General features: G+C 41.2%; 1 non-coding gene across 1 annotated transcript; it reads left to right on the top strand.

Annotated features, from left to right (window-relative positions):
* The first annotated feature begins 24373 nt into the window (after positions 1–24373).
* Positions 24374–24481, top strand: LOC130983663 (small nucleolar RNA R71). The gene has a single exon (XR_009087644.1). It is a non-coding gene; the product is annotated as a small nucleolar RNA R71 (small nucleolar RNA).
* The last annotated feature ends 649 nt before the right edge of the window (positions 24482–25130 follow it).

Genomic DNA, 25130 nt, shown 5'->3' on the forward strand with positions numbered 1-25130 from the left:
CCAGCCCGGCGTTTAACGCCAGAATTGGCATGAAGAGCCTTTTTGCTCGCCACTTGGTGCAGGGATGAATTTTCCTTGACACCTCAGGATCTGTGGACCCCACAGGATCCCCACCTACCCCACCACCCTCTCTCTTCTTCACCCATTCACCAATCACCTCAACACCTCTTCCCCAAAACCCTTCACCTATCAAATCCCACTATTCTCTTCACCACTCACATTCACCCTTCATAAAACCCCACCATTCAAATTCAAACCACTTTCTCTCCCAAACCCACCCATTCATAACCGAACCCTACCCCTCTCTCCACCCCTATATAAACCCACCTTCACTCCTTCATTTTCACACAACCTAAACACTACCTCTCCCCCTTTGGCCGAACCACAAAGCCACCTCCATCCCCTCTATTTCTTCTTCTTCTACTCTCTTCTTTCTTCTTTTGCTCGAGGACGAGCAAACCTTTTAAGTTTGGTGTGGTAAAAGCATTGCTTTTTGTTTTCCATAACCATTTATGGCATCCAAGGCCGGAGAAACCTCTAGAAAGAGGAAAGGGAAGGCAAAAGCTTCCACCTCCGAGTCATGGAAGATGGAGAGATTCATCTCAAGGGTGCATCAAGACCACTTCTATGAAGTTGTGGCCATGAAGAAGGTGATCCCCGAAGTCCCTTTCAAACTCAAAAAGAGTGAATATCCGGAGATCCGACATGAGATCCGAAGAAGAGGTTGGGAAGTTCTTACCAACCCCATTCAATAAGTCGGAATCTTAATGGTTCAAGAGTTCTATGCCAATGCATGGATCACCAAGAACCATGATCAAAGTGTGAACCCGAACCCAAAGAATTGGCTTACAATGGTTCGGGGGAAATACTTAGATTTTAGTCCGAAAAATGTAAGGTTGGCATTCAACTTGCCCATGATGCAAGGAGATGAACACCCTTACACTAGAAGGGTCAACTTTGATCAAAGGTTGGACCAAGTCCTCATAGACATTTGTGAAGAGGGCGCTCAATGGAAGAGAGATTCAAGAGGGAAGCCGGTTCAACTGAGAAGGCATGACCTCAAGCCCGTGGCTAGGGGATGGTTGGAGTTTATCCAACGCTCAATCATTCACACTAGCAACCGGTCCGAAGTTACTATAGACCGGGCCATCATGATTCATAGCATTATGATTGGAGAGGAAGTAGAAGTTCATGAGGTTATAGCCCAAGAACTTTATAAGGTGGCGGACAAGTTCTCTACCTTGGCAAGGTTAGCCTTTCCTCATCTCATTTGTCACCTCTGTTATTTAGTTGGAGTTGACATAGAGGGAGACATCCTCATTGATGAGGACAAGCCCATCACTAAGAAAAGGATGGAGCAAACAAGAGTCCCCACTCATCATGAAATCCCTGAGATACCTCAAGGGATGCATTTTCCTCCACAAAACTATTGGGAGCAACTGAACACCATCCTAGGAGAATTGAGTTCCAACATGGGACAACTAAGGGTGGAGCACCAAGAACATTCCATCCTCCTCCATGAAATTAGAGAAGATCAAAGAATCATGAGAGAGGAGCAACAAAGGCAAGGAAGAGACATTGAGGAGCTCAAGCACTCCATAAGATCTTCAAGAGGAAGAACAAGCCGCCATCACTAAGGTGGACCCGTTCTTTAATCTCCTTGTTCTTCATTTTCCTGTTTTTCGAATTTTCATGCTTATGTTTATCTATGTTTGTGTCTTATGATCATTAGTGTCTTAGTGTCTATGCCTTAAAGTTATGAATGTCCTATGAATCCATCACCTTTCTTAAATGAAAAATGTTCTTAATTGAAAAAGAAAAGAATTGCACGAATTTTAAATTTTATAACAGATTAATTATTTTAATGTGGTGGCAATACTTTGATTTCTGAATGTATGCTTGAACAGTGGATATGTCTTTTGAATTTATTGTTCATGAATGTTGGCTCTTGAAAGAATGATGAAAAAGGAGACATGTTACTGAGGATCTGAAAAATCATAAAAATGATTCTTGAAGCAAGAAAAAGCAGTGAATACAAAAAAAAAGAGAAAAAAAAAAGGGAGAAAAAAAAGAAGCGAAAAAGAATAAAGTTGTGATCCAAGGCAAAAAGAGTGTGCTTAAGAACCCTGGACACCTCTAATTGGGGACTTTAGCAAAGCTGAGTCACAATCTGAAAAGGTTCACCCAATTATGTGTCTGTGGCATGTATGTATCTAGTGGTAATACTGGAAGACAGAGTGCTTTGGGCCACGGCCAAGACTCATAAAGTAGCTGTGTTCAAGAATCATCATACTTAACTAGGAGAATCAATAACACTATCTGGATTCTGAGTTCCTATTGAAGCCAATCATTCTGAATTTCAAAGGATAGAGTGAGATGCCAAAACTGTTCAGAGGCAAAAAGCTAAAAGCCCCGCTCATCTAATTAATACTGATCTTCATAGATGTTTTTAGAATTCATTGCATATTCTCTTCTTTTTATCTTATTTGATTTTCAGTTGCTTGGGGACAAGCAACAATGTAAGTTTGGTGTTGTGATGAGCGGATAATTTATACGCTTTTTGGCATTGTTTTTAGTATGTTTTTAGTGTGTTTTAGTTAGTTTTTATTATATTTTTATTAGTTTTTAGTTAAAATTCACTTTTCTGGACTTTACTATGAGTTTGTGTGTTTTTCTGTGATTTCAGGTATTTTCTGGCTGAAATTGAGGGACCTGAGCAAAAATCTGATTCAGAGGCTGAAAAGGACTGCAGATGCTGTTGGATTCTGACCTCCCTGCACTCGAAGTGGATTTTCTGGAGCTACAGAATCCCAATTGGCGCGCTCTCAACTGCGTTGAAAAGTAGACATCCTGGGCTTTCCAGCAATTATAATAGTCCATACTTTGCTCAAGATTTGATGGCCCAAACCGGCATTCCAAATCAGCTCAAGAATGCCCGGTGTTAAACGCCGGAACTGGCACAAGAATGGAAGTTAAACGCCCAAATTGGCACAAAAGCTGGCGTTTAACTCCAAAAGAAGTCTCTACACGAAAATGCTTCAATGCTCAGCCCAAGCACACACCAAGTGGGCCCGGAAGTGGATTTTTATGTCATTTACTCATCTTTGTAAACCCTAAGCTACTAGTTCTCTACATATAGGACCTTTTACTATTGTATTCTTATCTTGGTAGCTATCTTTGAATAGTCTTATGCTATCTTAGATCATGGGGCTGGCCTCACGGCCATGCCTGAACCTTGTTCTTATGTATTTTCAACGGTGGAGTTTCTACACACCATAGATTAAGGTGTGGAGCTCTGCTGTACCTCGAGTATTAATGCAATTACTATTGTTCTTCTATTCAATTCAGCTTATTCTTGTTCTAAGATACTCATTCGCACCTAAGAACATGATGAATGTGATGATTATGTGACACTCATCATCATTCTCACCTATGAACGCGTGCCTGACAACCACTCCCGTTCTACAAGCAAACAAGGCTTGAATGTTTATCTCTTGGATCCCTTAATCGGAATCTTCGTGGTATAAGCTAGAATTGATGGCGGCATTCAAGAGAATCCGGAAGGTCTAAACCTTGTCTGTGGTATTCTGAGTAGGATTCAATGATTGAATGACTGTGACAAGCTTCAAACTCCTGAAGGCTGGGCGTTAGTGACAGACGCAAAAGAATCAATGGATTCTATTCCAACCTGATTGAGAACCGACAGATGATTAGCCGTGCTGTGACAGAGCGCGTTGAACATTTTCACTGAGAGGATGGGACTGTAGCCACTGACAACGGTGATGCCCAACATACAGCTTGCCATGGAAAGGAGTAAGAAGGATTGGATGAAGACAGTAGGAAAGCAGAGAGACGGAAGGGACAAAGCATCTCTTTACGCTTATCTGAAATTCTCACCAATGAATTACATAAGTATCTCTATCCTTATTTTATATTCTATGTTATCCTCCATAACCATTTGAGTCTGCCTGACTAAGATTTACAAGGTGACCATAGCTTGCTTCATACCAACAATCTCCGTGGGATCGACCCTTACTCGCGTAAGATTTATTACTTGGACGACCCAGTGCACTTGCTGGTTAGTTGTGCGAAGTTGTAATAAAGAGTTGAGATTACAATTGAGTGTACCATGTTGATGGCGCCATTGATGATCACAATTTCGTGCACCAGTGATGATGAAAACATCATCTGAAACTCTAGATTTCATTCTTAAGAACTCTGAAGAACAAAATAAAATAAAATTACCTAATGTAAGCAACAAGATGAACCGTCAATTGTCCAAACTCGAACAATCCCCGGCAACGGCGCCAAAAACTTGGTGCACAAAATTGTGATCATCAATGTCACCATCAACATGGTACGCTCAATTGCAATCTCAACTCTTTATCACAACTTCGCACAACTAACCAGCAAGTGCACTGGGTCATCCAAGTAATAAACCTTACGCGAGTAAGGGTCGATCCCACGGAGATTGTTGGTATGAAGTAAGCTATGGTCATCTTGTAAATCTCAGTCAGGCGGATTCAAATGGTTATGGAGGATTAATGATTAAAAGATGAATAAAACATAAAATAAAGATAGAGATACTTATGTAATTCATTGGTGAGAATTTCAGATAAGCGTATGGAGATGCTTTGTCCCTTCCATCTCTCTGCTTTCCTACTGTCTTCATCCCATCCTTCTTACTCCTTTCCATGGCAAGCTGTATGTTGGGCATCACCATTGTCAATGGCTACAGTCCCGTCCTCTCAGTGAAAATGTTCAATGCGCTCTGTCACAGCACGGCTATTCATCTGTCGGTTCTCGATCATGTCGGAATAGAATCCAGTGATTCTTTTGCGTCTGTCACTAACGCCCCACAATCGTGAGTTTGAAGCTCGTCACAGTCATTCAATCCCTGAATCCTACTCAGAATTCCACAGACAAGGTTTAGACCTTCCGGATTCTCAAGAATGGCCGCCAATGGATTCTAGCTTATACCACGAAGATTCTGATTAAGGAATCCAAGAGATATCCACTCAATCTAAGGTAGAACGGAGGTGGTTGTCAGGCACACGTTCATAGGTGAGAATGATGATGAGTGTCACGGATCATCATATTCATCAAGTTGAGGAACAAGTGATATCTTAGAACAAGAATAAGCTGAATTGAATAGAAGAACAATAGTAATTGCATTAATACTCGAGGTACAGCAGAGCTCCACACCTTAATCTATGGTGTGTAGAAACTCTACCGTTGAAAATACATAAGAACAAGGTCTAGGCATGGCCGAATGGCCAGCCTCCCAAAGAGGGTTCAATCATAAAAACATGATAAAAAGATGATCCGAAGATTGAAAGATTCTCTAAATACAATAGCAAAAGGTCCTATTTATAGAGAACTAGTAGCCTAGGGTTTACAGAAATGAGTAAATGACATAAAAATCCACTTCCGGTCCCACTTGGTGTGTGCTTGGGCTGAGCATTGAAGCTTCTATGTGTAGAGACTTTTCTTGGAGTTAAACGCCAGCTTTTGTGCCAGTTTGGGCGTTTAACTCCCACTTTTGTGCCAGTTCCGGCGTTTAACGCCGGAAATTCTGAAGCTGACTTGGAACGCCTGTTTGGGCTATCAAATCTCGGGCAAAGTATGGACTATTACATATTGCTGGAAAGCCCTGGATGTCTACTTTTAAACACAATTGAGAGCGCGTCAATTGGGCTTCTATAGCTCCAGAAAATCCACTTCGAGTGCAGGGAGGTCAGAATCCAACAGCATCTGCAGCCCTTTTCAGCATCTGAATCATATTTTTGCTCAGGTCCCTCAATTTCAGCCAGAAAATACCTGAAATCACAGAAAAACACACAAACTCATAGTAAAGTTCAGAAAAGTGAATTTTAAATAAAAACTAATAAAAATATAATAAAAACTAACTAAAACATACTAAAAGTATACTAAAAACAATGCCAAAAGCATATAAATTATCCGCTCATCAGGAGGCTACTTCAGTGGAGAAAGAACAGCAGTAAAGATGCTTCAATCTGGATTTTACTGGCCAACAATGTTCAAGGATGCTAAGGAATTGGTGTCAATATGTGATGAGTGCCAAAGAGTTAGTAATCTAACCAAGAGAAATGAGATGCCACAACAATTTATACTAGAGCTTGAACTATTTGATGTATGGGGAATTGACTTTATGGGATCCTTCCCAACCTCCTACTCAAATAGTTACATATTGGTAGCTGTGGCTTATGTCTCAAGATGGAAGGGCAAACGACAACAAGGTTGTGATAAGCTTCTTGAGAAGGAACATCTTCAGCAGATTTGGAGTTCCTAGAGCCCTCATTAGTGATGGAGGGACACACTTCTGCAACAAATAACTTGAGACACTCCTTCTCAGGTATGGAGTCAAGCACAAGGTGGCAACTCCATACCACCCACAGACCAACGGGCAAGCCGAGATTTCAAATAGGGAACTAAAAAGAGTTCTTGAGAAAACTGTTGGAAGCTCAAGAAAGGACTGGTCCAAGAAGTTGAACGATGCCTTATGGGCCTACAGGACAGCCTACAAGACACCCATTGGGATGTCTCCATACCAACTGGTATATGGCAAGGCTTGCCACTTAGCAGTTGAGCTTGAGCATAGACTGTTTTGGGCTCTAAAAATGCTAAACTATGATGAGCAAGCTGCTGGAGAAAGAAGATTAATGTAACTCAATGAGCTGGAGGAATTTAGAAATCAAGCATATGAGAATGCAAAAATCTACAAAGAGAACACAAAAGGTGGCATGATCATAGGATAACAAGGAGAGAATTCACTGAAGGACAAAAGGTGCTGCTGTACAACTCAAGACTCAAGTTCTTCCCTGGGAAACTCAAGTCTCGATGGTCAGGGCCTTTCACCATACTCAAGGTGTTTCCCTATAGTCATGTAGAGCTCATGGAGGACAAGACTCAGAGAACTTTCACTGTCAATGGCCATAGACTCAAACATTACTTGGGAGGCTCCTTGGAGGAGTAGAGAGTGAGCTACAAGCTCAACTAAAGATGGAGAAGTGTCAAGCTAGTGACAATAAAGAAACGCTAGTTGGGAGGCACCCCAACACTTTATCCTTTTGATTTATTGTTTTTTTTCTTAGAAGTAGTTTAAAATTCATTTCTTAGGATAGTCTAAGTTTTAGTTTCACACACTTTTGTTGCATTACCATTTAGAATTAGATTGCAAGTGGTAGGTTAGGAAGTTTCAATATCACTTTTGGTAGTTAGGATACCCTGACATCCTTTTGTCTCTTTTATTCCGAAATTGCAACTTGATGAATACATTTACTAATGATGAGTAAGTGGGCTGAGAACTAGCTAAAAGGATAAGTTTGGTGTGGCCACTCACCCACTTAATCTAGGCTTACAACCATTTTGATAACTTGATTTTGAAGAGTAAGCCCAGAGATTAAGTTTGGTGTGACCACTACCATACAAGGATCACCTAGCAAGCCCAATTCTACTCAATCTAAAAGCACTTAATATTTTGGCAAGAGCATGAACGTGGTTTAATGTGTTCAGAAGAGGTTAGAAAAAGAAGAAAATGAAAAGATTGGAGTTATTTCATCTTTATGAACACATTAAATATACAATGATGAAACCAATTTATTAAGATGCAATAGGATTAAGTTTGGTGTCCCAAGGGACACCCATCAGTTGCAATCCTACTTACCCATGATAAGAAGGAATGTGAAGGATTCTTTTGTCATTACTAACGGGGTTTTAGTTTTATTTTCAGGAGAAAAGATGGGACCCACATGGTGAATAACTCATAAAGCAAAGAAGTCAAACTGTACTTACACTTTGGAACTCAACACATGCAGGAGGCATAGTGAGATAAGGGTTGGCGCCTCTTCCCATGCTAGGCGCCACTCCCTAAGTGGGAAAATATTGAATTCTTTTTATTTCCCACCATTCAAACCACACTCTTCACCCCTTATAAAAGCCTCACTATCCCAACTCTTCTCCCACTTCAAACCCCTAATCACACATGAAAAAGAATCTAAACATTCTTCTTCTTCTTTTCTCTTTTCACCTTCCATTACCTCTCCTCCCCCTACTTCTTTTCCCTTTTCTTGATTGGGACAATCAAGTCCTAAGTTTGGTGTTGGAGCAAACTCTGTTTTACTTGCATTTTCTTGCAACATCCCAGAACAATTTTTTTTTCACAACTTCAAACACACTCTCTCAACTCAATGGCACCACGAAAAAGCTCAGCCTCAAAGAAAAGAAAAACCAAGGAACCAACTTCTGGATCCTCAAGCTTTTCTTTCAATGAATACAAGTTTCTCTCCGCATTCAACCAAAATCAATTCTATGGTTGGGTGAGTGAGAGGGAAATCATCCCAGATGTTGGGTTCCAATTAAGGAGGAATGAGCATCTTGAGATCAACATTGAGATTAACAATAGGGGCTGGACACTCTTATGCAACCCACCAAGGAAGGTAGTAGAGAGCTTGGCGGGGGAGTTTTATGCTAACGCTGTGCCGCAGCCAGGACAACCCTTACATTAGCTTTGTGAGGGGGAAGTCCATTGACTATAGCCCCTCCAGCATAGAGAGGATGCTAATGGTAAAGAGGACAAGCTCCACCCAGAGCTATGAAGAAACAATGAAGCAACAAGACCCTGGATTTGATGAAATCCTGAACGAAATTTACGTACTGAATGTGCAATGGATAAATGACAATGATGGGATACCCAACCAATTGAGAAGAAGGGATCTGAGCCCCCAAGCTAGAGGGTGGCTGGATTTTGTGAGAAGATCTTTAATCCCCACATCCAACACTTCAGATGTGACCAAGGAGAGAACTGTGCTCATATATAGCATCATGAAAGGTGAGAATGTCAATGTGGGGGAGCTAATTGCCAACAACATTAACAAAGTGCTAAAAAGCACCAGTGACAACACAAGGTTGGCATTCCCCAGCATCATACAAAGGTTATGTGATGAAGCTGGAGTTGAGAAAATCATTGATGAGGTGCTAATAAAACAAGACAAGCCTATAACTGCCAAGAAGATGGCCAAAGTGCTGGCTATCAACCCACTTCAGAGGGCCAGAGAGCATAGAGCTCATGCTCATATGCCATAACAAGAAGAAGAAGAAGAAGAAGAAGAAGAGGCAGAAGAGCAACTACACTTTCTAGCACATCAGCTACCACCACCACAATACCAATACCAATAATTTCCTGAAGGATTCAACTGGGAACAACTGCAAGGAGATTACACCAAATGAAGGGAGACCTGCATCACCTGAGAGAAGATGTCAACCAATTCAAAGACTATCAACAAAAGCAATGGGATCAAGTTAATGAGAACATACAACAACTCCAAGGGAGTTGGGAGCAAATGAGGAAAGAGCAGCAGGAACAGTTCGACTGGGGGGAAGTGAGAAGTGCACTTAACAAAATAGTGGAGCAGAACAAATGGCAACAGAGGAACCTCACTGAGTTCAGACATCTTTATGATGCCAGAACCATTTTGAGGAGGCAGTATGATATCAACACACAAGCGAAACTGAATCACTTGTGCAATGCTGTGGCTGCTATTAACCCCGGATACCCCACATTCATGCAAGGGATGGAGGAATTGAGTGCTAGACAAGAGGAGATTCTAGCCAAACATAAGGAGAATGAAAGAAACTATATGAGAAGGCTAGGATTTTGGAAGCCTAAGGACACTCAAGCACAAGAAGGGTCCTCAAAGAAGGAAGAAGATGACTCCTCCCCTTCCAAGAAGAAAGGCAAAGGAAAGGGGCCAATGAACTGAAGATTTAAGCTGCTCAAGGTTGTTAAGTCCCATGGTTGACACTCTAATTTCTGAATCATGTTTAAGCTTTTGTTTGATTTACTTTCTATTAAGAATAAATAGTCATGCTAGGGTAGTTTATGTTTTTTTTTAATTAGTTTTATTTCATGCTTGAAGTCCTTTATGAGTCCTTTAAACTACAAGAAAGAAAATGCAATGTATTTCAAGTCTTCCTTTTCAACATAAATAAAGTAGAGCTTGCCTCCATAAGAGTTACTGTGAGCTATGCAAACATAAGAGTAAGAGAGACCAAGGCCAAGAGAGATCATTCAACAAACTAAGAAACAAGGAACTAAGTGTAGAACCTTGAATGAACTAAAAAGAAAATGAGTCATGGAAAGCAACTAGTCTTAGAAGGTATAACAAGAAAAAGTTAAGGGGTGCTCCTTGAATATCTAGAGAACCAAGAAGTAGTAAGCAATAAAGACCCAAGGCTCTGAGCATCAACTACTAGGATGGGAAAGAAACATTAAAAAGCTCAAAAAGAGTTAAAGCCTTAGGGGTGATTTCAAGAAGAGACCTGGGCAAGTAAATTCTTAGGGGTGTTTCAACACCTAGTACACTAAAACCAACTGGTTTGGGAGTGCTAATTGAAAGCCTAACTAAAGGGTTGTCTTGAGACAAAACACTTAGAGCCGTGGTCAAGAAAGCACAACCAAACAGAAAGTAAAACAACTCTTACTACTTCAAGGTGACAATCAATAGAAATGACCCCTGAAGCTTATACTTGAAAGAACCCTCAAAGATCTAAGAGTTCTTTATGACATTAAAACATTCATACATGTGTTGAACACTTAGTCCTACCCTTAGTCATGTTGCATTTATTCAAGGCCAAGGTCTCAATTCATAACAGGCCTACTCACATTGATTTGTTTGGGACAAGCAAAGCTTAAGTTTAGTGTTATGATGACTTGCATCATCTACCCTTCTTTCTTGCATAAAGAGGACCATAAAAGAGCATAAATCTCATTTGATCATTGCAATTCATACATTATTTGATGAATATTATGGTACATTACTTTGAGATGAGTTGTGCTGAATTTCAAGTGAAAAAGACACCAAAAAGCGGAAGAAAACAACAAAAATGAGCTAGGCGTGTGAAGCGGGCATGCCACTTAGAGCAAGTGCCACAAAAATGAACTAGCGTGCCACGCCATGAGCTGGGCGTGACACGCCAGTACTAAATTTCAGAGGAGGATTCTCAAGCATTCACATGGGCATGGCACGCCGGAAACTGGGCGTGGCACGCTAGTACAAAGTTCCAGAGAGCAACAATGGAGGACATTAAAGGGGGTATGGCACACCAGGTTGGGCATGGCACGCCTGAACCATCATCTTCTATGGGCGTGCCACTTGGTATCGAAGGCGTGGCACGCCAGCATCAAAAAGTCACTTGGGCATGCCACTTGAGGGACCAGGCGCGGCACGCCAAGCTTGAGAAATCCACAAATGTATAGGCGTGCCACTTGAGCAGCATGGCATGGCACGCTGGTACAAAATCCCAGAGAAGGGGCTGAAGGCCAATGAAGTCTGGGCGTGCCACTTGAGGTCGAAGGCGTCGTACACCAGGCTCTCAATCCTACTTAGGCATGCCACTTGAGCGAACAGGCGTGGCACGCCAATGCACAAAGAGGCCAAAGCAAGGGCTAGGCGTGCCACTTAGTATCGAAGGCATGGCACGCCAGTCCAAGAATCTCACTATGGCGTACCACTTGAGTGCTGGGCGTGGCACGCCAGCTACTGGAACCAAGGCAAGATCATGGGCATGGCACACCAACCTCTAGGCGTGGCACACTGGCACAAGTTTCCAGAGATGACGAAGGAGGCCAAACACATGGGCGTGCCACTTGGTGTCGAGGGCGTGGCACGCCATCCACAATTTCTTACTTGGGGGTGCCACGTGAACCCCAGGCGTGGCATGCCAGTGTCATTTTGGAAGCAAAAGCCATTGGGGCGTGCCACTTGAGTTCGTGGCGTGGCACCCCAAACAAAAGAATCACTTGCTTACAAAGGGCGTGGCACGTCAGACCCTTGGCGTGCCATGCTAGTTCAACTTTCCAGAAAGCTTGATGAAGCGTGCAGCAAGGGCATGGCACGCCAGACTCTGGGCGTGCCACGCTAGTTCAAGTCTCCAGAGGCAAGAAGAAGAGGAAAAAGGCTAGGGCGTGCCACTTAAGCTCGAAGGCGTGGCACGTTAGGCTACATTGGGTATTAAAAGACCCTGGGCGTGCCACTTGAGCTCGAAGGCGTGGCACACCAGGGATGTTATTGAAGAGAAGCATGCCACTTGAGGGATCGGGCGCGGCACGCCAAGCCAGAATTAGAGGAGCACGTGGCACGCCACTAAAGCGCCAGCCACACGCCAGTTGGGAAGTCACGCTTATTGAGTTTCTTTTCCCTCCAAATTGTAATTTTCCTTTTTCACTTTTGTAATTCTTTTATTTTGAGAGCAAGGAGTAGTATAAATACCCCCAAGAAGTACTGAAAAAGGGGGGTTAAGTAGTTAGAGAGCTAAGTTTTTGATCTACTTTTACACTTCATCATCTTCTTTACTTTCGAGTACTTTTCTTTGAGATATGAATAGCTAAATTCCCTTTCATTGAGAGAGGGAGCTCTGTTGGAATTGATGGATTGATGATAGTGAAATTCTTCTTCTCTTTATTTCTCTTTGATTTGCTAGAAAGAATTTCGTTTTCCATGCTTAGTGTTCAATTATCTTGGGAAAGAGATTGAATGCGAAAATGGGTTTCATGGGAACCTTGCAAAAGGAAACATGAAACCATGCTTGAAATCCCTTCTCACACTTGAGTAGGATCTGGGTTTTGGTGTTTGGATATGGTGACATATAATCCTCCCTCTACTTGGACCTATGATGATGTGTGGTATAATCAGGGACCAAGCATATCTCTCTTCATGAACAATTAGACCAAGGAATTGGCTATTGATCAAGATCTGAAAGATTGAGTCACCAAGGGATTGGGGCTCAATCAATCATGATTGCCAAGAGGTCAATGAGTTGCATGATTGAAGAGGATATAAGCTGGAATTGATACAAAGAGACAACATCTCCTGATCTTAATGAATCACCCCATTCTTATCTACCACTTTCTTTATAGCTTGCTTTTACATTCTGTAATTCCCCATTCCCATTTACAATGAAGTCATTTATGATTCTGCACTTTACAATTCTGCCATTTATAATTCCGTAATTACAATCTATCTGACCCGCTTGACTAATTCATCAATTAATTAAAACTGCTCAAATTTACCAATCTCTGTGGATACGATCCCACTCCACTGTGGGTTATTACTTGATGATAATTTTGGTGCGCTTTCCAAAAGAGTGGATTCATAATCAAAACTTTTATGGGGCGGTGAATCCAAAACTCGATCAAAGGCTTAACCCAACCATGAAGGAAGTAGTTCAGAAGGAGGTGATTGGTGCACGAAATTGTGATCTCTAATAATGGCATTCAACTTGGTATGCGCGTTTATAACTCAGCACTTTCTTCACAACCTCGCACAACTAACCAGCAAGTGCACTGGGTCATCCAAGTAATAAAGCTTACGTGAGTAAGGGTCGATCCCATGGAGATTGTTGGTATGAAGCAAGCTATGGTCATCTTGTAGATCTCAGTTAGGTGGATAATAATTGGTTATGGAGTTTTCGAATAATAATAATAAATAAACAGAAAATAAAGATAGAAATACTTATGTAGATCATTGATGGGAATTTCAGATAGGCATATGAAGGTGCTGTGCTCCTTCTGAATCTCTGCTTTCCTACTACCTTCATCCAATCCTTCTTACTCCTTTCCATGGCAAGCTGTATGTAGGGCATCACCGTTGTCAATGGCTACACCCCATCCTCTCAGTGAAAATGGTCCAAATACTCTGTCACAGCACGGCTAATCATCTGTCGGTTCTCGATCATGTCGGAATAGAATCCCTTGATCCTTTTGCGTTTGTCATCACGCCCAACAATCGCGAGTTTGAAGCTCGTCACAGTCATTCAATCCCTGAATCCTACTCGGAATACCACAAACAAGGTTTAGACTTTCTAGATTCTCATGAATGCCACCATCAATTCTAGCTTATACCACGAAGATTCTGATTAAGGAATCCAAGAGATATGCACCCGGCCTAAGGTAGAACGTAAATGGTTGTCAGTCACGCGTTCATAGGTGAGAATGATGATGAGTGTCATGGATCATCACATTCGTCATGGTGATGTGCAACGAATATCTTAGAATAGGAATAAACTGAATTGAATAGAAAATAGTAGTAATTGCATTAAAACATGAGGTACAGTAGAGCTCCACACCCTTAATCTATGGTGTGTAGAAACTCCACCGTTGAAAATACATAAGTGATGAAGGTCAAGGCATGGCCGAATGGCCAGCCCCCCATGAAAGATCAATAGTCTCCTAAGATGAATAATGGAATAAAACCGAGACCAAAGATGTCTAATACAATAGTAAAATGTCCTATTTATACTAGACTAGCTACTAGGGTTTACAGAAGTAAGTAATTGATGCAGAAATCTACTTTCGGAGCCTACTTGGTGTGTGCTTGGGCTGAGCTTGAGCTTTACACGTGCAGAGGCTTCTTTTGGAGTTGAACGCCAAGTTGTAACGTGTTTTTGGCGTTCAACTCTGGTTCGTGACGTGTTTCTAGTGTTTGACTCCAGAATGCAGCATGGAACTGGCGTTGAGCGCCAGTTTACGTCATCTAATCTCAAATAAAGTATGAACTATTATATATTGCTGGAAAGCTCTGGATGTCTACTTTCCAACACCGTTGAGAGCGCACCATTTGGAGTTCTGTAGCTCCAGAAAATTCATTTTGAGTACAGGGAGGTCAGAATCCAACAACATCATCAGTCCTTTGTCAGCCTTCTATCAGAGTTTTGCTCAGGTCCTTCAATTTCAGCCAGAAAATACCTGAAATCACAGAAAAACACACAAACTCATATTAAAGTCCAGAAATGTGAATTTTACATAAAAACTAATGAAAACATCCCTAAAAGTAGCTAGATCCTACTAAAAATTACCTAAAAACAATGCAAAAAAGTGTATAAATTATCCGCTCATCAGTGATGAAGTTATGGAATGCTGGAATCATCTATCCAATTTCTAACAGCTCTTGGGTGAGCCCAGTTCAAGTGGTGCCAAAGAAAGGTGGCATGACTGTCATCTTTAATGAGAAAAATGAACTCATTTCCACAAGGACAGTGACAGGGTGGAGGATATGTATTGATCATAGAAGGCTGAATGATGCCACAAAGAAGGACCACTTCCCTCTCCCCTTCATTGACCAAATGCTTGAAAGATTGGCTGGCCATGCTTACTACTACTTCTTGGATGGATACTCTGGATACAATTAAATAGTGGTGGATCCTAAGGACCAAGAAAAGACCTCTTCACCTGTCCATTTAGAGTCTTTGCCTACAAGAGGATGCCCTTTTGGGCTATGCAATGTGATGCGTAAGCATCTTTTCTATCTTTTCCTAGTGAATTTGCATCTAATTTGTTGAGTTTAATCAAGAATTAGTTATATTTTATCCACTATGGATACTACTTTGAGTCTTTTGCAATTTTGTTTATTTTAGGTAGCATTTGGCGAAATTTGATGGAGTTTCTGCAGCACGAGAATCAAAGAAGATAGCTGCGAGGAGCGACGCACACGCGTGCCTGACGCGTGCGCGTGAATTGGAGGTATCCATGGCGACGCGTGCGCGTGACTGACGCGCACGCGTGAATTGAAGATTCGCTCAGCGACGCGTCCGCATGACCGACGCGTCCGCATGACCGACGCGTCCGCGTGACTTGCGAGGAAGACCAGCGACGCGTCCGCGTGACTGACGCGTACGCGTGACATGCGCCACGTGCAAAAAAACACAAAAAATGCTGGGGGCGATTTCTAGGATGTTTTGACCCAGTTTCCAGTCCAGAAAACACAGATTAAAAGCTGCAGAATGGACAAAACAAGTGGTCCCCACCTATCAGCTGAAGACTTGTTAATTAATTCGAATTTAAATTCAAATCTTATTTTTTAGGAAAAGATATTATTTTTAATTTTAGATAATTAGATTTTATATTTATTAGGATTAGTTATAAAAAGGGATCTGATGCCATCAGATTGAAACTCAGTACATTTTACCAGAATCCTTGTTTTCTTCTCTGAACCATGAGCAACTAATCCTTCATTGTTAAGGTTAGGAGCTTTGTATATTTGTATGGATTGATTCATTTGATCTTTCTAATTTAATCCATGTTTTGATTTATATCTCAATAATTGTTTTCGTTCTTTATTTTATGAATTCGGGTGGAACGGAAGTATGACCCATGTTCTAATTGAGTTCTTGTAAAACTTGGAAAAGCTCTTTACTTGAACAACAGCTTGAAAACATATTATCCTGAATTTCTAATTGTTTGTATTTATCGGGATACGTGACATATAATCCCCTTATTTTTGGATAATTAGGATTCCTGTGGCTTATAAACTGGAATTCAATCATCACCTTCTAATTGGATTTAATTGTCCAAGGAATTGGCAGTTAATGAATTTTAGAGGATACTAGGAAGGTCTAAGGAATTAGGGTCTAGTCACATATAGTTTGCCATTAATTAAATCTTGCATGATTAAAATAGTTAGTAAGAAAAATCAATCCGGAAAAATAGATAACTCTGAAGCCTTAACTGTTTTCTCCATATTTTATTCCCAACCCATCGCTGCTTGCTTTCTGAAATTCTTAATTTACTGTTTAATGCTCTTTGGATACCAAAACACTCTTTTCTGTTTGTCTAACTAAGCCAATCACTTAAGCATTGTTGCTTAGTCCATCAATCCTCGTGGGATCGACCCTTACTCACATAAGGTATTACTTGGTACGACCCGGTGCACTTGCCGGTTAGTTTGTGGGTTGTAAAACACCGCATCAAGTTTTTGGCGCCGTTGCCGCGGATTGATAGTGATTAACAACTATCAGTTGTTTGATTGCTTATATTAGGCGTTTTAATTTTAATTTTATTTTAATTTTATTTTATTATTTTCGAAAACAAAAAATATTTTAAATAAATAAATAGCACTAATATTTTTCTTAATTTCTGAAATTAAGTTTGGTGTTACCTAGTTATTTTTATTTTAACTTTTATTTATTTATTTAATTTTTTTATTTAGTATTTTTTTATTTCTTTACACAGGTTATCTCACTGGGAATTCTCTGGACTCTAACGTAGAGATTAATACTGATAATGCCAATGTGGCAAACCCGAATGGGAATGAACAACAAAGGAGAGTATTTGGTTTTTTCTCCGCTCCTACAGCAGATCTAACCCTTGTCTTGAAAAGATGCTAAGAAATAAATTTAGTTTTAAATTGGGAAAAATGTCATTTCATGGTACCAGAGGGTATTGTTCTTGGGCATAAGGTTTCAAGCAATGGTATAAAATTGACAGAGCTAAAATAGAGAACATAGAAAAGCTTTCTATACCAGTCAATGTAAAAGCAGTGAGAAGTTTTCTTGGGCATGCTGGGTTTTACAGAAGATTCATCAAGGATTTTTCAAAAAATAGCCAAACCACTAAGCAATTTGCTAGTGGCTGTCAATCCTTTTGTCTTTGATGATAATTGCAAGCATGCCTTTGAAACCTTGAAAATTAAACTCACTACGGCACCAATTATCACACCCCCGGAATGGAGACTTCCCTTTGAACTCATGTGTGATACAAGTGATGTTGCAATTGGTGCTGTATTGGGACAAAAGAAAGATAAGTTGCATCATGTTATATACTATGCATGCAAGGTGTTAAATGAGGCACAAAAAAATTACACCACCACAGAAAAAGAACTCTTGGCAATTGTGTACACATTTGACAAATTTAGACAATACTTGATTGGTTCAAAAGTTGTAGTATATACTGATCATGCTGTTCTCAAGTATCTCATGTCTAAACAGGATGCCAAGCAAAGACTTATCAGATGGGTGCTGTTACTACAAGAATTTGACATTGAAGTGAGAGATAGAAAGGAAAATGAGAACCAAGTTACATACCATCTATTAAGACTGCCACAGGAGATCAACCAAGATGCACTACAACTAGTGAATGAGAAGTTCCCAGATGAACATCTTCTTCAAGTTCAACAAGCACCTTGGTTTGCTGACATTGCAAACAACAAGGTGGGAAGAAGGATTCCCTAAGAGTTCACCAGGCAACAAGTGAAGAAGTTGCTTGGTGCACGAAATTGTGATCACTACTTTGTCCATATTCAAATAATCCCCGGTAATGGCTCCAAAGACTTGGTGCTCAATACCATGGCATAAACACAACTTCGCACAACTAACCAGCAAGTGCACTGGGTCGTCCAAGTAATACCTTACGTGAGTAAGGGTCGATCCCACGGAGATTGTTGCTATGAAGCAAGCTATGGTCATCTTGTAAATCTTAGTCAGGCAGACTCAAATGTATGATGGTGATGAACGAAAATAACATAAAAGGTAAAGATAGAGATACTTATGTAATTCATTGGTAGGAACTTCAGATAAGCGCATGAAGATGCCTTCCCTTCCGTCTCTCTGCTTTGCTACTGTCTTCATCCAATCCTTCTTACTCCTTTCCATGGCAAGCTCGTGTAGGGTTTCACCATTGTCAGTGGCTACCTCCCATCCTCTCAGTGAAAGCGATTGGCATATGCCCTGTCACGGCATAGCGGAATTCAGCTGTCGGTTCTCGGTCAGGCCGGAATAATATCCATTGATACTTTTGCGTCTGTCACTAATGCCCCGCCTGCTAGGAGTTTGAAGCACGTCACAGTCATTCAATCATTGAATCCTACTCAGAATACCACAGACAAGGTTAGACCTTCCGGATTCTCTTGAATGCCGCCATCAGGTCCTGCCTATACCACGAAGACTCTGATCTCACGGAATGGCTGGCTCGTTTGTCAGGCGAGCACTCGGTTGTCAGGCGATCAACCATGCATCGTGTTATCAGGAATCCAAGAGATATTCACTAGAGCTTTGATTGCTTGTAGAACAAGAATGGTTGTCAGTCACCTTATTCATGAGTGAGAATGATGATGAGTGTCACGGATCATCACATTCATCAAGTTGAAGAACAAGTGATATCTTGGACAAAGAACAAGCGGAATTGAATAGAAGAACAATAGTAATTGCATTAATACTCGAGGTACAGCAGAGCTCCACACCTTAATCTATGGTGTGTAGAAACTCCACCGTTGAAAATACATAAGAACAAGGTCTAGGCATGGCCGTGAGGCCAGCCTCCCAATGAGGGTTCAATCATCAAAACATGATCAAAAGATTTTTAAAATACAATAGTAAAAGGTCCTACTTATAGAAAACTAGTAGCCTAAGGTTTACAAAGATGAGTAGAAGACATAAAAATCCACTTCCGGGCCCACTTGGTGTGTGCTTGGGCTGAGCAATGAAGCATTTTCGTGTAGAGACTCTTCTTGGAGTTAAACGCCAGCTTTTATGCCAGTTTGGGCGTTTAACTCCCAATTAGGTGCCAGTTCCGGCGTTTAACGCTGGAATTTCTTGAGGTGACTTTGAACGCCGGTTTGGGCCATCAAATCTTGGGCAAAGTATGGACTATCATATATTGCTGGAAAGCCCAGGATGTCTACTTTCCAACGCCGTTAAGAGCGCGCCAATTGGTCTTCTGTAGCTCCAGAAAATCCACTTCGAGTGCAGGGAGGTCAGAATCCAACAGCATCTGCAGTCCTTTTTAGTCTCTGGATCAGATTTTTGCTCAGATCCCTCAATTTCAGCCAGAAAATACCTGAAATCACAGAAAAACACACAAACTCATAGTAAAGTCCAGAAAAGTGAATTTTAACTAAAAACTAATAAAAATATACTAAAAACTAACTAAAAGATACTAAAAACATACTAAAAACAATGCCAAAAAGCGTACAAATTATCCGCTCATCACAACACCAAACTTAAATTGTTGCTTGTCCCCAAGCAACTGAAAATCAAATAAGATAAAAAGAAGAGAATATGCAATGAACTCCAAAAACATCTATGAAGATCAGTATTAATTAGATGAGCGGGGCTTTTAGCTTTTTGCCTCTGAATAGTTTTGGCATCTCACTTTATCCTTTGGAATTCAGAATGATTGGCTTCTTTAGGAACTCAGAATCCAGATAGTGTTATTGATTCTCCTAGTTAAGTATGATGATTCTTGAACACAGCTACTTATTGAGTCTTGGCCGTGGCCCAAAGCACTCTGTCTTCCAGTATTACCACCGGATACATACATGCCACAGACACATAATTGGGTGAACCTTTTCAGATTGTGACTCAGCTTTGCTAAAGTCCCCAATTAGAGGTATCCAGGGTTCTTAAGCACACTCTTATTGCCTTGGATCACAACTTTATTCTTTCTTTTTTTTTCTTTTTTCTCTCTTTTTTTTTCGTTTTTTTTTTCGCTTTTTTTTTTGTGTTCACTGCTTTTTCTTGCTTCAAGAATCATTTTTATGATTTTTCAGATCCTCAGTAACATGTCTCCTTTTTCATCATTCTTTCAAGAGCCAACATTCATGAACCACAAATTCAAAAGACATATGCACTGTTTAAGCATACATTCAGAAGACAAAAGTAATGCCACCACATCAAAATAATTAAACTATTATAAAATTCAAAATTCATGCAATTCTTTCCTTTTTTCTCAATTAAGCACGTTTAAGAAAGGTGATGGATTCATAGGACATTCATAACTTTAAGGCATAGACACTAAGACACTAATGATCACAAGACACAAACATGGACAAACATAAGCATTAATTTTCGAAAAACAGAAAATAAAGAACAAGGAAATCAAAGAACGGGTCCACCTTAGTGATGGCGGCTCTTTCTTCCTCTTGAAGATCCTATGGAGTGCTTGAGCTCCTCAATGTCTCTTCCTTGTCTTTGTTGCTCCTCTCTCATGATTCTTTGATCTTCTCTAATTTCATGGAGGAGAATGGAGTGTTCTTGATGCTCCACCCTTAGTTGTCCCATGTTGGAACTTAGTTCTCCTAGGGAGGTGTTTACTTGCTCCCAATAGTCTTGTGGAGGAAAGTGCATCCCTTGACGCATCTCAGGGATCTCTTGATGAGAGGGGTCTCTTGTGTGCTCCATCCTTTTCTTGGTGATGGGCTTGTCCTCATCAATGGGGGTATCTCCTTCTATGTCAACTCCAACTGAATAACAGAGGGGACAAATGAGATGAGGAAAGGCTAGCCTTGCCAAGGTGGAAGACTTGTCCGCCACTTTATAGAGTTCTTGGGCTATAACCTCATGAACTTCCACTTCTTCTCCAATCATGATGCTATGGATCATGATGGCCCGGTCTAGAGTAACTTCGGACCGGTTGCTAGTGGGAATGATTGAGCGTTGAATGAACTCTAACCATCCTCTAGCCACGGGCTTGAGGTCATGCCTTCTCAATTGAACCGGCTTGCCTCTTGAATCTCTCTTCCATTGTGCGCCCTCTTCACATATGACTGTGAGGACTTGGTCCAACCTTTGATCAAAGTTGACCCTTCTTGTGTAAGGATGTTCATCTCCTTGCATCATAGGCAAGTTGAATGCTAACCTTACATTTTTCGGACTAAAATCCAAGTATTTCCCCCGAACCATAGTAAGATAATTCTTTGGATCCGGGTTCACACTTTGATCATGGTTCTTGGTGATCCATGCATTAGCATAGAACTCTTGAACCATCAAGATTCCGACTTGTTGAATGGGGTTGGTAAGTACTTCCCAACCTCTTCTTCGGATCTCATGGCGGATCTCCGGATATTCACCCTTTTTGAGTGAAAAGGGGACCTCGGGGATCACCTTCTTCAAGGCCACAACTTCATAGAAGTGGTCTTGATGCACCCTTGAGATGAATCTATCCATCTCCCATGACTCGGAGGTGGAAGCTTTTGCCTTCCCTTTCCTCTTTCTAGAGGTTTCTCCGGCCTTGGATGCCATAAATGGTTATGGAAAAACGAAAAAGCAACGCTTTTACCACACCAGACTTAAAAGGTTTGCTCGTCCTCGAGCAAAAAAAGAGAGTAGAAGAAGAAGAAATGAGGAAGAGGGAGATGGTGGTGTGTTCGGCCAAAGAGGGGGAGAAGTAGTGTTTAGGTTGTGTGAAAATGAAAGAGTGAAGAAGGGTATTTATAGGAGAGAGGGGAGAAGGTAATTCGGCCATTATGGGTGGGTTTGGGAGGGAAAGTGGTTTGAATTTGAAGGGTGAGATTGGTGGGGTTTTATGAAGGATGGATGTGAGTGGTGAAGAGAAAGATGGGATTTGATAGGTGAAGGGTTTTGGGGAAGAGGTATTGAGGTGATTGATGAATGGGGGAAGAAGAGAGAGGGTGGTGGTGGGGTGGGTGGGGGTCCTGTGGGGTCCACAGATCCTGTGGTGTCAAGGAAAAGTCATCCCTGCACCAAATGTTGCTCAAAATCACGTTTTGAGCCATTTCTGGCGTTAAACGCCGGGCTGGTGCCCATTCCTGGCGTTTAACGCCAGGTTCTTGCCCTTTTCTGGCGTTTAACGCCAGTCTGGTGCCCCTTTCTGGCGTTAAACGCCCAGAATGGTGCCAGACTGGGCGTTAAACGCCCAACTGCTAGGCTTACTGGCGTTTGAACGCCAGCAACATCTTCTTCCAGGGTGTTCTGTTTTTCTTCCTGTTTTTCATTTTGTTTTTGCTTTTTTCATTGATTTTGTGACTTCTTGTGATCATCAATCTACAAAAAGCATAAAATAACAAAAGAAAATATATAAAATATAATCATTGGGTTGCCTCCCAACAAGCGCTTCTTTAATGTCAGTAGCTTGACAGATGGCTCTCATGGAGCCTCACAGATACTCAGAGTCATGTGGGAACCTCCCAACACCAAACTTAGAGTTTGAATGTGGGGGTTCAACACCAAACTTAGAGTTTGGTTGTGGCCTCCCAACACCAAACTTAGAGTTTGACTGTGGGGGCTCTGTTTGGCTCTGTTTTGAGAGAAGCTCTTCATGCTTCTTCTCCATGATGACAGAGGGATATCCTTGAGCTTTAAACACCAAGGATTCTTCATTCACTTGAATGATCAACTCTCCTCTATCAACATCAATCACAGCCTTTGCTGTGGCTAGGAAGGGTCTGCCAAGGATGATGGATTCATCCATGCACTTCCCAGTCTCTAGGACTATGAAATCAGTAGGGATGTAATGGTCTTCAACTTTTACCAAAACATTCTCTACAAGTCCATGAGCTTGTTTTCTTGAGTTGTCTGCCATCTCCAATGAGATTCTTGCAGCTTGTACCTCAAAGATCCCTAGCTTCTCCATTACAGAGAGAGGCATGAGGTTCACACTTGACCCTAAGTCACATAGGGCCTTCTTGAAGGTCATGGTGCCTATGGTACAAGGTATGGAAAACTTCCCAGGATCTTGTCTCTTTTGAGATAATTTCTGCCTAGACAAGTCATCCAGTTCTTTGGTGAGCAAGGGAGGTTCATCTTCCCAAGTCTCATTTCCAAATAACTTGTCATTTAGCTTCATGATTGCTCCAAGGTATTTAGCAACTTGCTCTTCAGTGACATACTCATCCTCTTCAGAGGAAGAATACTCATCAGAGCTCATGAAAGGCAGAAGTAAGTCCAATGGAATCTCTATGGTCTCATTTTGAGCCTCAGATTCCCATGGTTCCTCATTGGGGAACTCAGAGGAGGTTGGTGCACGCCCATTGAGGTCTTCCTCAGTGGCGTCCATCTCCTCTCTTTCCTCTCCACATTCGGCCATGGTTATGGCTTTGCACTCTCCTTTTGGATTTTCTTCTGTATTATTTGGGAGAGTATTAGGAGGGAGTTCAGTAACTTTCTTGCTCAGCTGACCCACTTGTCCTTCCAAATTTCTGATGGAGGACCTTGTTTCATTCATGAAACTTTGAGTGGTTTTGATTAGATCAGAGACCATGGTTGCTAAGTCAGAGGTGTTCTGCTTAGAACTCTCTGTCTGTTGCTGAGAAGATGATGGAAAAGGCTTGTTATTGCCAAGCCTGTTTCTTCCACCATTATTATTATTGAAACCTTGTTGAGGTCTCTCTTGATTCTTCCATTAGAAATTTGGGTGATTTCTCCATGAAGAATTATAGGTGTTTCCATAGGGTTCTCCTAGGTAATTCACCTCTTCCATTGAAGGGTTCTCAGGATCATATGCTTCTTCTTCAGATGAAGCATCTTTAGTACTGCTTGGTGCATTTTGCATTCCAGACAGACTTTGAGAAATCAAATTGACTTGTTGAGTCAATATCTTGTTCTGAGCCAATATGGCATTCAGAGTATCAATCTCAAGAACTCCTTTCTTCTGACTAGTCCCATTGTTCACAGGATTCCTTTCAGAAGTGTACATGAATTGGTTATTTGCAACCATTTCAATTAGCTCTTGAGCTTCTGCAGGCGTCTTCTTCAGATGAAGAGATCCTCCAGCAGAGCTATCCAAAGACATCTTGGATAGTTCAGAGAGATCATCATAGAAGATACCTGTGATGCTCCATTCAGAAAGCATGTCTGAGGGACATTTTCTGATTAATTGTTTGTATCTTTCCCAAGCTTCATAGAGGGATTCTCCATCCTTCTGTCTGAAGGTTTGGACTTCCACTCTAAGCTTACTCCATTTTTGAGGTGGAAAGAACTTTGCCAAGAAGGCATTGACTAGCTTTTCCCAAGAGTCCAGGCTATCTTTAGGTTGTGAGTCCAACCATATTCTAGCTCTGTCTCTTACAGCAAAAGGGAATAGCATAAGTCTGTAGACCTCAGGGTCAACCCCATTAGTCTTGACTGTGTCACAGATTTGCAAGAACTCAGCTAAAAACTGATGAGGATATTCCATTGGAAGTCCATGGAACTTGCAATTCTGTTGCATTAGAGAAACTAATTGAGGCTTAAGCTCAAAGTTGTTTGCTCCAATGGCAGGGATAGAGATGCTTCTCCCATAGAAGTCAGGAGTAGGTGCAGTAAAGTCACCCAGCACCTTCCTTGCATTGTTGGCATTGTTGTTGTTTTCGGCTGCCATGTGTTCTTCTTCTTTGAAGAATTCGGTCAGGTCCTTGATGAGCGGATAATTTGTACACTTTTTGGCATTGTTTTTAGTATGTTTTTGGTATGATCTAGTTAGTTTTTAGTATATTTTTATTAGTTTTTAGTTAAAATTCACTTTTCTGGACTTTACTATGAGTTTGTGTGTTTTTCTGTGATTTCAGGTATTTTCTGGCTGAAATTGAGGGACCTGAGCAGAAATCTGATCCAGAGACTCAAAA

This window comes from Arachis stenosperma, chromosome 5 (genome assembly GCF_014773155.1).
Source record: "Arachis stenosperma cultivar V10309 chromosome 5, arast.V10309.gnm1.PFL2, whole genome shotgun sequence".
NCBI classification, from domain to species: Eukaryota; Viridiplantae; Streptophyta; class Magnoliopsida; order Fabales; family Fabaceae; genus Arachis; species Arachis stenosperma.